Raw genomic sequence first — 18,423 nt, forward strand, 5'->3', positions numbered from 1 at the left:
GAGCTTATTGCATGCAAGAGAATGGGACACCCGTGTGATTGCATCTAGTCGGTCTTACCTAGTTCGAATGTGATGTATGACTGTATTCATGAACATGTGCATACTTAGAAGGATATGTTTTGTATATACATAATTGTATGCATGTTCACAGGTTTAATGAAATTGAATCATGATGGAGAGAAAGAATGTGATATAAATATGAGTATGGGATGAAAGCATACATTTACCATGAATGTGTAAAATCATACACATGTATATGAATATTATTGGCTCATGCACATGATTAAATTGATATATATGGATGTGCATCAGAATGTATATGACTATTATTGTTGCATGCACATTGTTATGTTGGCATCCATGAATGTGCTTTGAAAGCATGTTGACATTATGTTATATGTGGCATAGTGTTATGTTATTTTCATATGGTGCATCGATTATTGAAATGAATCATCGTAGGCCAGGTGGGCCTCGAGCTTTGACTTGCTCTTTATTTATTTTAAATGCACCACAAAAATCACATTAATATTTTGTAGTGCATTGCACTGTTCTATGTGTTTCCACGGGTGGGAGTCCCGTAATGGATCTCGTAGGGCTAGATGCGAGTTGTTGCCTTTGTTTGTATGCTGAATTGCAAATTAAAGAAATGAGATAATAATAATACAATAAAAATAAAAGAAGAGTGTAACGTACTTTTTAAGATGTCTTGTTGGGAGTACGAGACTCTTGGAGTTGCGGTTTTTTAGGACCACGAGGATACAAAAACTTTATATACATTATTGATTACCCCTGAACCTGATATTGAGCTTCTTTCTTCTGGCCACAATTATGGAAGAGTCCACCACTTTACCTGGGGATGGTGTGTAGACACAACTGTTATTTTTGTATACCAAGAAAAGTGGCACATGTAGATGAGTGGTCCATGCTGTTCTCGACATTAGATGGGTGGTCTAATATTTTGAAGGTTGTTTCAGTCGAGGGCTAAGTTTGAAACTTAGTAATAAAATACAAATTGTGTGCTAAGCTACCTTGGAAACCTAACTTGACCTCAGAAATTTTACCTATTTGGTATATCCGTGGGCACAGTAATTAAAAAGAGAAACTTAAATTGTGTGCATTTAATAGGGACATGCATATGAAAAAAAAAATAATAAGTGGTAATGATTTAATCATGAATTGCACTGAAGCTATGCATATTCTTGCTATGCATTAGATCATGCATGTTTACCTGTTCTCTTAACTGTTAAATATTGATGAATGCATAATGTTGTTGTCTAATGCATGTTAAATGATTGTATTGCTTAAATTGTGATCATTATTACTTATTAAATGTTTACTCATACTTAATAATTATCTTTAATGCATGAATGCTTAATCGAATTACGAATTTGTCATAATTGCATACCTCTAAAATATTGCATGAATTTTTATCTATATTCTTTATGCTCATTTAATTCATTAGAGGGATTCATACGCAGAATTCTTCAAATTTCTGACACCCCATTTCTGTGATTTTTCGTAGCCATAGAGGATCAGTGAAGCGACTCACTTCTAGGAGAGCTACGAGTGCTACACGTTTGCTAGACAGCTTCATAGAGAGACAACATGGCTCAACTTTTCTTTATTTTTTCTTTATATTCAATTGTTTATGCACTCTGATTTTCTTATGCAACTGTCTCAAGACTGTTATTATTTATTTAATAAAATTTTGGTTTGCTATGGTGTGTATGATAAATATAAGATCTCTTGTGGTTGGTTGTGTTATCCAATTAAGAGTAGAATTGTAAAGGCCCAGGTCTCTAGGAATGTTTTCACGATGATTTAAAAAAAAACAAAAAAATTCTGCACTTTTTAAGGAGTATGAATTGAGGTCGTTACAGGTTTGGTATCAGAGCGCACCACAAAATCTTACACTTTTATCATCTTTTAGCATTAAGTTTTTAAATTTTTGTAAGTGCGCCTTATTCTGAAGCGTTAGCAAGTCGCGCCTCATGCTCTAGAGCAGTCTCCTTCACTGGTAAGTTTATTTAACACTTTTATTTAAGCATGTAAATTTCATGTGCTTAATTGCATTCATAGTTTAATTCTCTTTTAGTGTGAATTAAAAATCATGATTTGATAATATGAATGAAATTGTTCGGGATCAATCCTAAGGGGGTAGGATGGATAAGGGTTTAATCCTTTTACATTAAAAATTGCACGTGTAGATGTATGGATATAGGGGTGCTTCGACCTCTTCTGGTACTCCTGTTAACTGGCAGAACATATGGACTTCATGATGAATGCCCTCCGTACCCTGACTAAGACAATGACGGCGTAGGTGACACAAATGGCTCAGGCAGCAGAGGCAACACATACGGTGCAGGCAGCACAGGCAACCACCTGCATCAATCCTTCCGAAGTTGTCCTGAACCCCAGTGGGGTTTCTTATGAGTGATTCCTGAAGTTGGATCCACCAACTTTTTCAGAAAAGGCTGACCCAGAGGTAGTCGAGAGCTGTGTCGAGGAGACTGAGCAGACGTTTGATGTCCTACTTGTTCCCAAGAATAGGAAGACCACATTTAGGATGTATCGTCTGAAGGGCGATGCCAAGAAGTGGTGGGACACACTTGAAGGATGAAGTTTGCTGACATGGACGTGATTCCCTGGGAGGTGTTCAGGGAGAAGTTTCTGGATGCTTACTTTTCCTCTTACGCTGAGGAGCAAATGCAGCAGAGGTTCCTCAACTTGAATCAGGGAAACATGAGCCTGGTGGACTACACCACTAGATTCTAGAGTCTCAAGAGGTAATGCCTAAACCTATTTAAGAATGAGAAGGTGAGGGCGATGAAGTATGTATGCAGGCTGAAGGACAGACTTAAGTGTGGGTGTTGGGAAGCCGACCCATTAAACTAGAGGAGGTGATTGAGATTGCAGTGGTCCTGAAGGAGGAATGGGAGAGGTTCAAGAGTGACTCGCAAAAGGACAACAATGGAAGTAGTTCAGCTGGTGGTGTGAGAAAGAACCCACCCGCGGGTGGGAAGGAACATGGAGGCAAGAGGCAGCGGACCCAAGGACAACCTCAGTAGGGAAAGGCCCAATCAGTGTGTCGCAGGTGCAATAAAAGTCATCCTCCAGGCTTTTGCCCAATGTTCAAGGGGGTTTGTTTTCAGTGCCAGCAGCCTGGACATATTACTTCCTACTGTCTGAATAAGCCAGTGGCTCAGGGAGGACAGCAGCAGCAACAACCACAACAATAACAACAGAGGCATTAGGAGCAGCAGGGTCAGCAAATGACCAAAAGGAGAGTCTATGTCGTTATGACTACCACACAAGAAGATCAGACCGATCTGATCGAAGGTATCGTCTTAGTTGTTGATCATTAGGCTCGTGTGATATTTGATTTTGGTGCTACCTACGCCTTGTCAACATATCCTAATTTCGAGGACAAAATTCTTTTAAGGGGATAGGGATGTAATATCGCGTACTTTTATACTAAGTCATTTTATGAGATTTTAAAAAATTTGCTGTTAGAGAGAAAAATTGTTTAAAGCTTGATTTTTAAACTGATGTCTTTGAGTCTGGGCTTGGCCCAGGTCCCATCGATAAGGTCGTAACGACCCAATCAAAGTGTGAGAAAGAATTTTGTTTTTGACCTTTAAATTCAAGCAAAATTCGAGTGAAATTCAGATTATTTTTGGGCAAAATTCAAAATTTGATATTCGTGTAATATTTTGTTGGATGCATCTCAAAATTCTGAGCACAACATTTTATTTTCCTTGATTCGATCTACGGAAGGTCCAAAAATCACGCTTTTCTAAAAATTTAGCAGTTTGTCAAAACGGATCCGAATTTGGATCCAATGCATATGATCCAAATTATTATGAATTTGGGTATCATTTGAAATGAGACCCATATTAATTCAGATTTGGTCCAGTCCAAAATCTATTTGGGTTTTCAGAGTTGGATTTAGATCTTGGATCCGGATCTAGATCCAAATCCAAGCCCAATGTTTTTCTAGCTTTAAATTCAATTAGGAGCTTTAAATTGGAGTTAATTAAGTATAAAAAGAGAGTGCTGGAGAAGGGGGGGGGGTGTAACCTCCCTCTCACTCTATTTAAGAGAAAAAAAGGAAGGAAGGAAAGAGAAGAGAGAGAGAAAGAGAGGGAAGGAGAGGAAGGAGGGCCTTCTTTTCCAACCAATTCAGTCCTTTTCCACCGTTATTTCTCATTTTTTTTAAATTTTTACAAAGGTATGGGTCTCCTCTCTTGAATCGAATGAGGTGTTGAATATGGGTGAGATTCCCATGCAATATCTTGTTGGAAATCTATATTATATGCAAAAATATGGGTGAATATCTTTACATACATGGAAGAGGGTTCATGGATCCTCTTCCATGGGTGCATTGATGGTTCTTTCTACTAATTTTTCAATTTAAAATTTTGTTCATGTCTATTTTTGTGCTATAGCAGAATTTTAAGTGACATATATATGTTTATTTAAAGGTTATTCTTAATGAAAATTGCTTCTCTATGGATAGATTATGTTATAGATTAATGTTTATACATATAAAAAGATGTTGAATCAATGTTGTTTGTATATATTCGTAATTCTGAATATGTATACATGATGTCTATATGAATCGTTTGTTGTTTCACACTTTTTACATACATGTATTATTAAGTTAAGTAACCCATGGTCATTCATGCTTAAATGAAAATGTGTTGCAGGAAATATTCTAAATTTTATGATTATTGGTTTAGTAATCTGTACATGCCTGTGAAAGCATGGGCAAACAAAAATCTAGTTATGTGTATTCTTCCTTTGAAGTTGGCGATCATAAACCATTTGTGCATGAGATGACACCTGCACACACCTGTTGAAACCTTAAAATAGTTAAGTTTCTATGGTTTGGGTTGACTGGCAGCCCATCTGAGTGGTACTCAGTTGGCTACCAGGCCTTGGTAGCATACCCACAGGCCCGACTGGGCCTCTGTAGTGATTGCCAGGCCCAGTCGACTGAGTCGGCTGGAGTAGAACCCCAGTTGACCCAGTCGGCTGGGTAAAATGTTGTTAAAAAAATAGTTGTTACCACGGGTTGCGGACTGACAGCGCCTTGACAGGCCTGCCAGGCCCGCCGAGCCACAGGGGTCTAGTCGAGGTTGTGTTTAAAATCACTAATCAGAGAGTGCAACTTGATGTTGATAAATTTTTAGGCATACTGAATGCCCTTTTAATTGAAGGCATCCATGCTTGTTCCAAGTCCATTTGTTGCAAACTATCTGAATATGTAGCTTACCATATGATAATAAAAAGACATGAATTCAAGTGCCCTTGATGTTGTTTTTGGCTATGTTTACAAGTGCTTGTTCTCCATTGGAGATAGGGAGTGTTGGAAACACCAAGGCATAATAATCTTAATGCATGAACTTTTGTGTATGTGACTAGGTACATGTACTACTTATCTGAACTTTGAATTGTAAAGTAGAGAAGGTGTCCAACTACTGGCAAGATGTATGAAAGTTTAACAGTCAATTAGAGTGCTAGTATCCTTCTTTTTGTATTAAATCAGAAACACCATCTTTTAGTCTAGTTGTCGGCTGCCTTGCCTTGGCAGTTTGCCCATAGGCCCAGTTGAGCCTATGTAGTGCCCAACTAACTAAGTCGGCTGGGATGGTGCGGCACATCATCTTGCTGGCCTAGGTCTGTTACACAAAAAAAAATTATATCATGGGTGCTGGCTTATTTATGATATAAATTTTGTTGGTACCAGAATTATTTTGTTGGGTACCAGAATTATTTTGTTGGGAATACTGAGTCGATAAGAGCCCCAGCCAACCCACTGTTGGCTGGGCAACTGGCCCTAATAGGGCCCAGTCAATTTAGTTGGCTGGGCTGGGTGCTTTAAAAAAAATTATTTTTGTTAATAGGTTTGCAATCCCAGCTGACTGTTAGTCGGATGGGCATGCATATTTGGGCTGGTTGGCAGCCCAGCCTAACCTAGTTTTGGCTGACTTGTCAGGTCCCCGTGTCCTTGCATAGGCCCAACCCTTTGTCGGCCGAGCATGGGGTTCAAAAAAAATTATATATGAATACCAAATTATTTTCTATTAAGTATGTGTCATCATTCAGTTTCTTTTTCATATTTATCATGCTTACATTTTGAAGGTGCAGAGGCATGTGTGCGTCATTTGCTAATGGCTTAAGGGTTTAATGTATATTATGCCCTGTCGTGGGTGTGATATAGGTTCTGAATGCATGTAGTTGCAAGTTAATCATGCATAGTACCTCTAACTGTATAACTTGAACAAAATTAATTTTGATTTGTGAATTCCTAGATTAGTAATTGAGTTCAAGTGGGCTTATTGCATGCAAGAGAATGGGATACCCGTGTGATTGCATCTAGTCAGTCATACCTAGTTCGAATGTGATGTATGGCTATATGCATGTTCACAGGTTTAATGAAATTGAATGAGGAAGGAGAAAAATCATGTGCTATAAATATGAGTATGGGATGGAAGCATACACTTACCATGAATGTGTAAAATCATACACATGCATATGAATATTGTTGGTTCATGCACATGGTTAAATTGATATATATGGATGTGTATCAGAATGCATATGACTATTATTGTTGCATGCACATTGTTATGTTGGCATCCATGAATGTGCATTAAAAACATGTTGACATTATGTTATATGTGTCATAGTGTTATGGTTTTTTCATATGGTGCATCGATGATTGAAATGAATCATCGTAGGCTGGGTGAGCCTCGAGCTTTGGTTTTCTCCTTTATTTATTTTAAATGCATCGTAAAAATCATATTAATATTTTGCATTGCATTGCACTGTTCTATGTGTTTCCACGGGCGAGAGTCTCGTGATGGCTCTCGTAGGGGTATATGCAAGTTGTTGCCTTTGTTTGTATACTGAATTGCAAATTAAAAAAATGAGATAATAATAATCTAATAAAAATAAAAGAAGAGTGTAATGTACTTTTTAAGATGTTTCGTCGAGAGTATGAGACTCTTGGAGTTGCAATTTTTGAGGACCACGAGGATACAAAAACTTTGTGTGCATTATTGATTACCCCTGAACCCGATATTGAGGTTCTTTCTCCTGGCCACGATTTTAGGGAGAGTCCACCACTTTGCCTGGGGGTGGTATGTAGATACAACTGTTATTTTTGTATACCAAGAAAAGTGACACTTGTGGATGGGTGGTCCTTGGTGTCCCCGACATTAGATGGTTGGTCTAATGTTCCGAAGGTTGTTTTTGTTTGAGGGCTAAGTTTGGAATCTAGTAATAAAATACAAATTGTGTGCTAAGCTACCCTGAGAACCTAACTTGACCTCGGAGATTTTACCCGTTTGGTGTATCCGTAGGCACGATAATTAAAAAGAGAAACTTAAATTGTTTGCATTTAATAGGAAAATGCATATGAAAATAAAATTTTAATAAGAGGTAATAATTTACTCATGCATTGCACTGAAACCATGCATATTTCTGTTATGCATTACATCATGCATGTTTACCTGTTCTCTTAACTGCTAAATATTGATAAATGCATAATGTTGTTGTCTAATGCATGTTAAATGATTGTATTGCTTAAATTATGATCATTGTACTTATTAAATGTTTACTCATACTTAATAATTGTCTCTAATGCATGAATGTTTAATCGAATTACGAATTTGTCGTAATTGCATACCTCTAAAACATTACATGAATTCTTATCTATATTCTTTATGCTCATTTAATTTATTAGAGGGATTCGTACGCAGAATTCTTTAGATTTTTGACACCCTATTTTTATGATTTTTCGCAGCCGTAGAGGATCAGTGAAGCGACTCACTTCTAGGAGAGCTACAAGTGCTACATGTTTGCTAGACAACTTCATAGAGGGACAACATGACTCAACTTTTCTTTACATTCAATTGTTTATGCACTCTGATTTTTTTATGCAACTATATCAAGATTGTTATTATTTATTTAATAAAATTTTGCTTTGCTATGGTGTGGATGATAAATATAAGATCTCTTGTGGTTGGTTGTGTTATTCAATTGAGAGTGGAACTATAAAGGCCCCGGATCTCTGAGAATGTTTCCGCCATAGTTTTAAAAAAAAAAATCTGCACTTTTTAAAGGGTATGAGTTGGGGTCATTACACTTAAAAAATATTGTTCTTGCAACATAATCTGATGATTCAAGAGTTGATCCCTATAAAACCAAGCATATAGATCACATCCACACGGTTAGATTTAAGAGAAAAGAACAAAAAATCCATGAAATCTTGGTTCACATTATAGCTCTCTCTCTCTCTCTCTCTCTCTCTCTCTATATATATATATATATATATATATATATATATATATATATATATATATATATATATATATATATAGTCTTAGAATATGAGGGCTACCATGTGAATTACAATTTTTTAGGATTTGTTGTTCTTTTCTCTTAAATCTAACCGTACGGATGTGATCTACATGCTTGGTTATACAAGGACTAGTTCTTGAATCATATGATTATGTTGCATAAATGAAAATTTTTGAGGCTATAAAATCAATGACCCATAAAATATCTAGGCATCCAAAAATCATATTTTCCATTAAAAAAATACATGATCTAACAATTGATTCCTAGCAAATTCACCATGTTGAATACATCTACATGGTTGGATTTGCAAAAAAAGTGCTGAAAATGCCTAGTTTATGCATTAGTTTTCATATTTCTCGTTCTCATATTTCTAGTTTATGCATTTGTATAGTAGTGAGTACCTAGCTGCCTACATTGATCCGTGGTTTTTTTTTTCATGTTTTTCTAGTGACTATATATATATATATATATATATATATATATATATATATATATATAGTGAGTAGCTGCTTACACTATCCATGCTTACCACTGCCTATGGGTCTTTTGAAGGGTTCTTTTCCATGCTTTTCTCTAATTTGAACATGTAGATGTATTCCATGTATTCTATTTTAGAGGAATGGACTCTTGCATCATTGGTGGTTTTTATAAGCTTTGAAAATCAATTGTGTAAAATTTTGATAAACTATGATAAATATTCAGTGCTTAAAATTCATATTTTTTTTTATCGAAAACACATGATCCAAGTTTCATTTTCTAGCAAATCGACCATGCCAGACACATCTGCATGGTCAGATTTTGGAGAAACAACTTAGAACCCCTCCTTCCCCTTTGCTTGGCGTAGGCTGCAGGAGGCAGCTACTACCTTGACACACACACGCGCACACACACACACACACACACATATATATATATATATAGAGAGAGAGAGAGAGAGAGAAAGAGAGAGAGAGAGATGGGTAGGTGCTAAATAGGTTTTTCTGCTTTTCCAATATGTTTTTAGCAGTTAGGACCCATAAAATGTGTTGGACATGATCTATTTAGGAGGAATCAACACGTGGATCATGTGTTTTGATAAAAAAAATGATATTTAGAGCTTAAAAATTTTACACAGGTTTTGGCCTGTTGAGTTTTCTTACCTTATAAAAACCCACCAATGTGTCAAATACTTCAATAGTTGATCCCTATGAAACCAAGTACATGGATCACATCTGTACAGAATTTAAAAATAAAAAAACCTTAAAAATCTCATTTAACATATATCATTTAGCATATATATATATATATATATATATATATATATATATATATATATATATATATATAGATATAGATATATGCAACCACGGTTATAACTGTAGCTAAATGTGATATATGGCTTTAGTATCATGTGCAGCCATGGACAACAACGTAGACCATGGCAAACGTGTTGGTGTCAACTAGCCATGGCCTTTCTTAGTATTTCCCATGGTTTTGGCCCTGGCTAAAAACCATTGAAATTCTAATAAATATTTAAGTGGCTTAAAATGCATTTATGGGCTTGATTGCAATTCACTTTGTTTTTATTGTTTTTTTCGTTCACTTTGTACATAACTTCTTTGTCACAAAGATTCGTGCACTCGAGGACATGGAATGCAGGGTTGACTCTAATTTTGATTTTTTTTTTCAAAATGAGACACGTGGATGTTTTTAATTTTTTTAAAAAATATTTTTATTATTCTGAAGAGTAATAAAATGTATTAAAATATTAAAATAATGGTGAATCCACATGTCCGTGCTTGTCACTAGGCTGAGTGCAATGGTGTGTCCCCATGATAGCCTAGCCAGTGGTGTCAACGTGTTGGGTTTGGTTCTGATTCAGGTGGGACCAAACCCAGATTTGATTTGAGAAGATGATATTGGGTTTGAACTCGGGTCCAATCAAACTTACCATAAGAGAAACCGTACCCAGATCCTATAAGCATTATATGAACAAGACTCGGATCGTAACCAGCAAAATAATATTTTTTATCTTGTTTTACATTAAAAAATTGCAGATCTTAGTCGAAACTTGGGTAGGAACCAGGTCTGGTATGAAATTTCGCAAACCATACCCAGCTCCATATATTAATTGGACCATTTGACTCTGACCAGGATTTTAATGGGGCCGCGTTCTTTATCACTAAACCCTGACCCTATAAGGTTTGGTCTTGGTCAAACCTGACCATTTACACCGCTAAGCTTAGTTTTAATTCTTTATTTCTTTTCCAATATTTTTACTTAATTTTCTTTTCTATTAACCGAGGTGAAATGAGGTCTTGAAGTGTGTGTCCTCATGATCATCATGGTTCATGACAACGTATGGGTGTTTGAGTAACTGAACAAACGCCGCCTGGAGGTGCGACTCACTGGTTCCAACTTTCAACTACGGGTGTCAACGGGTCTGCTTTGGTTAGGACCCAGGTGCTATCAGACTTGGACCTGGGTTTTGGGTATGGTATTGGGTCTCAACTTGAGTCTAATCAGGTCTACTATAAAAAATATCATACCCAGACCCGATAAGAATTACATGAACCAGACCCGGACCATACCCAGTAAAACCATATTTTTTATCATTTTTATTTATGGGTCTTAATTGAAACTGATCAGGTCGGGTCTGGGTCTGATATAAAATTTCACAAACTATACTCGAGTCCATGTATTAATCGGACCTTCGAGTCTGTACTCATGTCTTATTATTTATCACCATACCCGGATCCTATAGGGTTTGGTTCGGGTCCAGGTAAACCAGCCCTGTTGACACTACTTTCAACACACCCTCTTGAAAATAAATAAGCAAGGGTACGCTTGCCCTGTCTTAAACTCACCCCGCCAGAGTTAACACATGTATCAAACATGGGACGCAGCCCTGACAGGGATCGGTCAACCCCCCGGTGGGGTGCAAACGCGCTCATGAGCCAAAATTGTGAGCAGGTTATATGTTCCCCCCCTGAATAGGGCCGGTACTCCATCTCATGTTCGGGTGTTCCCAAAGAGCGCCACGTATAAGATGCAGACCGGCATGTATCCCCATGTGTGTCCGCATCATATTGCATCGTAATTTGGTGTCGTCGCAAAGACTTACGTACCCTTTACCGTCATTCTCTTCCTCTTCCTCGAACGGACATAAATGCCCTCTATCTAGAAAACTGAATCGGTGGTTCGTGAAAAGGACAAAACTGCCCTCCATTGTTATCGCGCCAAAACGTTCCGCAAAGTTTGCGTATGCAGCAAGCTGTATGTTGTAGGATTTAAATAGTTCAAAACAATCCATTCTCGCCCTAAGCAGAAAACTCTACCGAAGCATACTTTGCTTTCATCTGTGTACAACGAAGCATCCTTTCCTTTGTTCAAGAGCATCCGTTTCCATCTTACGCGCAGTCGCAACATCGTTGCCACCTTTTGTTGCGTATTAGTTGTTACGGTTGCTTACTCTACAGTTGGAATATCCAAAATCCTATTGTTTCTGTTGCGTATTAGGTTTCGTTATTCAATCTGTAGGTTGCTTCTTATACAACGACTTGTATGTTTGATAAATCTTACAAAGATGTGTACTTATGAACCCAAATATTGCAACGATTTGTAATTATGATGATCGTTTAATATGTTGTGCAGATTAGCAATGTCTGCGGCTCATCAGAGAAGAGATGCCCCGTCGTTCTATGGTTTGTGTATTAGAGAAGTGATCTGCCAGTCTCATCTATCTAAGGTTCTTGAGAGGTACCAAAATATACTTAAGATTGAGAACAATGAAGATAGGGAGAAAGCCTTGGAATTGTATTATGTGGAGGATTATCCCTCAGATATCGAGGCTGCGGACCAAAGGAAGAATGCTGAAGAACGAAAGATGCAAAAGAAGGATGACGAAGAGAAGGCAAAGCAAAGAAATACGGAGGAGAATGAAAAGAGAAGGCGGAGGAAGATGGCAGAGCAGAGGGAAAGGCAAAAAAAGAATGAGGAGGATTGGCAAAGGTATTTTAACAAGGTAATGATGGAGGCAATGGCGGAATTGGATAAGGGGACCTTGGAGACTAAAGTAAGGCGAAACAAGGCAAAGCTACTGAAGAAGGCGAAGGAGAGGCAAAGGCAAATGAATAAGGAGGAGGAAGAGAAGGAACAAAATAAGCCTCAGGATGAGGAAGAAAAGGAAAGGCGAAGGAGGGAGAAGGAGTTTGAGGAAGGTAAGGAAATGCAAAGGTAGAAGAAGAAGGATGAAGAAAAGAAGGAAAGGCAATGGAAGGAGAAGGAGGAGGAGGAAAAAAAGGAAAGAGAAAGGAAGAAGCAGAAGGAGGAAGTGCAGCAAAGAAGAAAACAAGAATTGGAAGAGAAAGAAAGGTGGCGGAAGGAGGAGGAAGAAAAAGAAAGAGAAAAGAAGAAACAAGAGGATGAAGTGCAGGAAAGAAGGAAGCAAGACTTGGAAGAGAAAGAAAGGCGGTAGAAGGAGAAGGAGGAGGAGGAAGAAAATGAAAGAAAAAGGAAGAAGCAAGAGGAGGAAGTGCAGAAAAGAAGAAAACAATATTTGGAAGAGAAAGAAAGACATCAGAAGGAGGAGGACGAGAAAAAGGAGAGAGAAAGGAAGAAGGAGGAGAAAAAGGAGAGAGAAAGGAAGGAGAAAAAGGCGAGAGAAAGGAAGGAGAGAGAAAGGAAGGAGAAGGCGATAAAAGAGAGAGAAAGAAAGAAGGCGGAGAAAAGGAGAGAGAAAGGAAGAAGAAGGAGGACGATGAAAGGAAGGAGGAGGAGGCAAAAAAGAAGAGAGAAAGGAAGGAGAAGGAGGACGAGGAAAGGAATGAGAGAGAAAGGAAGGAGAAGGACGAAGCCAAAAAGGAGAGAGAACGGAAGGAGAAGGAGGAGGAGAAAAATGAGAGAGAAATGAAGGAGAAGGAGGACGAGCAAAGGAAGGAGAGAGAAAGGAAGGATGAGCACGAGAAAAGAAAGAAGAGAATAAGAAAGGAGAAGGAGGGCGAGAAAAAGGAGAGGGAAAAGAAGGCGATGGTGGAGCCAATAGAGAAGGAAAGGGAAAGGCAGTTGGAGGCAGTGGACCCACCAGAAAGGCCTAGGTTGGAGGGAGAACAGGAGAAAAGAGTGACCAAGGTAAATAAATTTGTCCTGTCTTTGAAGATTTAATAATATGTTTAGCGATTTTGGTATAGCGATTACTGTGTTAGGTATTAATATGTATAGTGATTACTGTGCAACCAATATTATTTATAGCGATTAGTAGAATATTATTTATAAGTACAAATGGAACTAATTTACAATTTGTAGGAATAATATGTTATTTTGTGTTATAGGGAGGTCACAAGAGAAGTAGAGCACCAGGTGAAAAGCTCAGAGGTCGGTGTCAATGGCTTGTAGTTCTGTCATGGTATGGTCAGCTGAGTGCATATCAGAAGGACCGATTACGAAATATGCACTTTGGTGCCCTTTTGGACCAACAATATTTTGAAACTTGCTGGAATACCATGACCCACCTGGTAAATAAGTGGAATGATAAGACTAACACATTCTAGTTTGATTCTTTTGAGATCACCATGACTCTAGAAGATGTGGCGAGGATCACTGGCCTTAAATGCGATGGCAGTGCTGTCCTATTACGGCATTTAAACTATAACGCAAGGGAAAAATGCACAGCCCTTTTAGGAATGTCGATGGACGAATGAAGTCAATGTATTTCTGGTGGAATGAAGTCCACATCAATGAAAGTCTCATTTTTTCGTAATAAATGGGAAGGTCGCTCTGCTACTTGTGCATCTGAAACAACTGACCAAGAGTTGTGCGACTTCTTTATTTTTTTGGTCTTACATTATTTTCCGATTGTTTTGGTTCGAGAATAAGTTTCATGTGACTGCAGTACCTGACTGACTTAGACGAAGTCGACAACTATGCCTGGGGTGCCGCTATGCTCGCACACTTGTACAGTCAACTCTACCGTGCGAGTAATAATACGAAAACAGTTGGGGGATTTTGGCCATTTGTTCAGGTATTTGTTGATTGCATACTTAGTAATTGTAGACTAATTTCATGGAAGGTTGTAGTATATCTAATAATAATTTTTTTGTTAGGCTTGGGCATGGGAACATATTATCCCATTGCGTTCACGTGATACCTCTGCGAGTTGTGGTTTTCCAAAGATCGGTCGCTGGGCTAGAATAAACGTCGCAGTTCATAATGCTAAGTCCATTTTAGATGGGTTGCAACTGAATGAGGTAAATGTTCTAAAATTGTTTACAATCGTGTCAGCATTTATCATTGAGTATTATAAATCATTGTAATGTTTAGCATTTTTAAGTAATCATCATTGCAGGATTGACTTCCGTAGTATATATCGTTGTCGTCATATCATGCTTAAGTAAATTGTAATATATTTGTCACTCGTTATTAAAAAGAATTACCAATGTACAGGTTTTGCGGAGACCTTATGGAGATGGGGAGGACGATGACCAAGACGTTGTTGCAAAGGCTGCTAGATTGTCTGACCGCGATTTGTGGCTGTTTTGCAATTATGAAGCTGAGTTGCAGCATGGTAGTCGAGTTCTTCTACAATCTGGCTTGGGGCAGTCTATCCCAAATATGCCTTTGGAAGTGAGAAGGAAGATGAATAGTGGTGGGTGCAGAAACGTGAATTGGCGTGAACGCTACAGGGATGAATTATTCATTTGGAACTCAGGTAGTGTCTGTGCCGTATCGTATGATTCTAACGGACGACAATTTGATTCCTTCTATTTCGAAAGCTATTGGGAACCAATGCACCGAAATTTGTCGATTTGATAAAATTGGAAACCCATGCATCCCAACCGCCCCCGCTCATATTGCAGCCCAACCTCTACAACCAAAATGTCGTCTCTCTTTGGTTACAACAACGATTCCCTTAGTAACAAAGCGTGATGAAGAGCGAACACTTGCTACAAAAGAGAACATTGTCTCTGCCGCAATGTTCGATCTTATGGAGAGGGAGAATAAGAAATTAAGGACAAAAATTAGCAATATGGGGATACAATTGAACTCAGTGGTAGAGATGATGACCAGTTTTTTTAGTAAGATGGACGCAACCCAGAGGCCACCCAGGATAGACAGTCCACCAATAAAAAGAGAGACAAGTGTATGATATTTCATCTGATTCGTCAAGTGCCTAGGAATAAACCCTGGGCATTATTTTTTATCACGATAGATATTTGTTGTGATTGTATAATTAATTATCGTAACGTGACATTCTTTTATTTTTTAATTCTTTATTATTACATGTAACAGACACGTTTCGTCTATGGATCTCATAAATAAATAAACTTTAATAAAAAATAGATGTATGTTGTTCAGAATCCGTGGCATTGACTAAGGTCGCCATCGTTATGATAGAGCATTTCTGCCCAGCAATAGTTGTATTTGTCTCTACCTCGATAATACATCGCAAAAAGGATTTGCGATGTATGCCGTGAACAATAATTTAACGAGTTCTGACGTCGTAAATGGTAACAGTCAATAGCGATAAGAAAAGTTTAATGCTTATAAATCGCTACTGATAATCATAAGTAAATTGCAATCGCGCAATAGGATGCTGGTCAGCCAAAATTGGTTCGATATCTTTCCCTGACAGAAATCGCTCATTTGCGGGGACACCTTCAATGCAAACCGCGAAATAGGATTGCAATTCATGAGGTCAACGACGCAAACGACAATGGCTTGTCCCTTTGTAAATGTTGTAAGTCAACAACTGTTTGCGGTGTTAAATGATACTAGTATAAAGCGACAATGAATGTTTGTTGTTAAAAAACCGATAAGGGCTAAGATATGTGGCATGAATATATTGATGTATCTATATTTGATAATCAATTCAATAATCGTCAAAGATTATTCATACCTGGAAAACGAGTTTGTTCGGGTCGGGTCAATCTCCCACTCAACCATTGTTATAATATGAAGTCGAAACAACTATTTTTTAATTATTTAAAACCCAATCATTTAAGTTGCGGGTTGTTTTCGATAAAGGGCGGTATTCGAAACGATGGTTTTTTAATTATTTAAAACCCAATTATTTAATTTGTGGGTTGTTTTCGAAAAAGGGCGGCATGGAGAAAGATGTATTTTTAATTATTTAAAACGCAATCATTTAATTTGCGGGCGATTATCGAACAAGGACGGCATGTGAAAAGACATATTATTAAATATTAAATACGCAATCATTTAATTTGCGGGCAGTTTTCGAAAAAGGGCATCATGTTAAATGACGTTTCCTTTATATTTGACTGACGATGTCGATTCCGTATTTGAGTTGCAAAGGTGGCATCGATATCTTCGTCCAGGCATGACACCGAAGAAGAGGACGATGGGAGTAATACGACCAAGCATGGTGCCAAAGAAGAGGACTATGGGAAAAGTACGTCCAGGCATGACGCCAAAGGAGAGGACGATTGAAGCAATACAACCAGGCATGGCGCCAAAGGAGAGCATGATGGGAGCAATACGACTAGGCACGACGCCGAAGAAGAAGACAACTACTTCCACAGAACCAACTGTAGCGCTTAAGACGTATATTTTTTGAACCTCCTGACCGGTTTAGTCAACATTTGCCTTTTCATGTCGTATTTTGGCTTGTGTTGTTTACTGTAGAAAATAATTTCAATGTCGAATTCTGAATACTACGTTCATGGTGCACTCAGTGCAACATCCACAGAAAAGGGTGGGCAGCAACGCCCTAACGAGGTCGTAGATGACATCGAGCAGATGCAAGATGAATTTGCAGATGGGAACACTATCAGTAATTTTGTACGTACGTAACCACTATCATTTTCTAGGTCTTCGGTTTGTATGTTCTGAAGTTCATAAATTTTTGCAACCAGACAATGTGTGATTTTGTCAATTATATTCAAAGCAACGAAATGAGCAATACAGTATGCATCATCACCCCTTATTTCATGGTATGTCTGGTCTGCCATTGTTTTATTTGCTCTTATGACTTAGTCACTTTTCTTGGTGGTTAAACCTTACTATTTCGTGCAACAAATGTACGTCCGGCGAAAGCCATACACCAGTGGATTCCTAGATGCACTACCTTGTTGGAACAACGGTGATGAGTTCATAGACTTTTCGAATTTTAAAAAGGTAAGTGAACAAACCTCTTCTCTAAGGTTTAGTTGTTACATCCCCATCACGATATGTCTATGGAATTATAAATTATTGTATCGATTCGCAGATTTTATTTCCTACGTTGTGGCAAAATCCAGAACATTGGATCTTATACAAGATGAATTTTGTAGAAAAACAACTATGGTGCTACAACTCATTGGACTGCCACAGTGGTGTAGAACGTGATGCTATGCATTTGGTAAGCTTCTGCCCATAGGTGAATTGTAGCTATTTGAGGTGAACCAGACTGTACTATATTTTCCCTTTATCACAGACAGGATTCCTAAACAACTATGTGGGTCTCGACATTGCCGAGTGGATGTTGCTCTGTGCTGACGATGCTCCTGTATAAAGTAATGAGGTCGATTGTGGCATATTCATAATGAAGCATATTGAAGCAATATACAAAGGAGAAGAACCTTTTTTCGACAATGTATGATATTTGTATCCGCTGTTATTGGGGATTTTTGTTATATATTGGTTTCACATTACATATTTTTGTTGCAGGAAGATATACCGGAGTTACGCGAGGAAATATGCGGAAATTTGATTAAGTTTAAAAAGAACGGAAGACAAAATATGTAATGTGAAACCTATCAATTGCTCTCTCTGTACAACCTAACGAGCTCCGCCATCACCGTTCTCGCCCAACTCCGGTGGTGCAGTCGCAACATGGTGAGGAGCGGTCGGTGGAGGTGGAGTTGGCTGACGTGAAGCTGCCAGCGGTGCAGTCGCGGGCATTTAATTTGCAGTCGTCAGTAGTGGCGAGGGACACAGTCGGCGCGCTGAGGGGTGGCCATCAGGAGCTCCATCGCGTCCTCTTCCTATCCCTCGCGAGGAGGAGGTTTCAGAGGAGTGGTCATTCCGATGACGGGGGTTCATCTAACCCGGTATCTGAATCGTCTTGTTTCTGGTATC

This window comes from Nuphar pumila, chromosome 17, assembly GCF_984573655.1.
Source record: "Nuphar pumila chromosome 17, dmNupPumi1.hap1.1, whole genome shotgun sequence".
Classification (NCBI taxonomy): domain Eukaryota; kingdom Viridiplantae; phylum Streptophyta; class Magnoliopsida; order Nymphaeales; family Nymphaeaceae; genus Nuphar; species Nuphar pumila.